The sequence below is a fragment of the Coturnix japonica genome, chromosome 5 (assembly GCF_054131305.1).
Source record: "Coturnix japonica strain WE chromosome 5, WE-NBRP24, whole genome shotgun sequence".
NCBI classification, from domain to species: domain Eukaryota; kingdom Metazoa; phylum Chordata; class Aves; order Galliformes; family Phasianidae; genus Coturnix; species Coturnix japonica.
In genome coordinates, this window is record NC_140667.1 from 5,846,731 (window position 1) to 5,847,828 (window position 1,098).

Below are 1,098 nucleotides of genomic sequence, written 5' to 3' on the forward strand. Positions count from 1 at the left end.
CTGAGCTTTGTGAACATTTAATAACAGTATGCTGGTTGTTTTTTGCATGTGATGTTGTGTTTGGTGCTGCTTAGTGTAACTGTGTGAGGAAAAATATTACTGCCATCTTATTACAGGAGGTATTCATTTCTTCCTTCATGTTAATTGCTCTCAGTTTCTTGTGTGGAGTCAGTGCTTTCACATTGCATTAATGTGACTTTAAACATTGTAACGTTGTTATATAAATTATGTTGCAAAGTTAATTAAGAATTTGGTTGATTACCTGCTGCTTACATGGGTGGGGATGTAGCTCAGTGGTAGAGCGCATGCTTTGCATGTATGAGGTCCCTGGTTCAATCCCTGGCATCTCCATCTTTTCCATTCATGTTTTATGGAAGAAGCTTCAGCCAAAACCAGAGAATGTTGGCTGGCAGGGAATTTGGAGAGGTTTAGGGAAGCTCTGGGAAGTGCAGGGTCCTGCGGTGTCTCAGTGTTTCATCCTTGAGCACCTGTGGGATCCCAAGAAACCAAGCAAATATTAAAGGCAGGGATGGTGAGGCTTAGGTAGATCTGAGGTGTGGCTTATTTAGGGCTTGGCTTGTGCTTATTGAGCTCTATGTAATTCTTTTCTGGAGAGAGAGTGAGAGAGTTTCTGAGCTGAGGCTTAAGCCAAAGGGGGTAGTCTCCAAGTCAAACCTGATCAGTCACAGGAGGCAACAATATTGATGTCCCTGTGGAGGGACAGAAGTGGAAAGCTGCTGTGTGGAGCCCCACATGATGAGTTGCAGAGGCCATTGAAATAAAAGGACTGAGCTGGTTTGTGCAAGTTAAGGCTGTCCAGCTGGCCTTGGATATTGCTGAACAGGGGAGGTGGCCAGTGCTTTGTTTTTATACTGGCTCATGGATGGTGGCAAATGGCTTATGGGGTGATTATAGCAGTGGGAAAAGAGCAACTAGCAAAGAAATATAAACCTATTTGGGCTGCTGAACTGTGGGACATTGCTGCCCAAATAAAATATATGGTTGTAAAGGTGTGCCAGGTAGGTGCTCAACATGGTGGAGGCAACCACTAGGTGACTTGAAACTTATGCAGTATCCCATGCTACTGCCTGAAACACC

The 1,098-nt window shown here is 44.4% G+C and overlaps 1 non-coding gene across 1 annotated transcript; it reads left to right on the forward strand.

Moving 5' to 3' along the window:
* Positions 1–279: 279 nt before the first annotated feature.
* On the forward strand, positions 280–351 carry TRNAA-UGC (transfer RNA alanine (anticodon UGC)). The gene has a single exon. It is a non-coding gene; the product is annotated as a tRNA-Ala (tRNA).
* Positions 352–1,098: the final 747 nt, after the last annotated feature.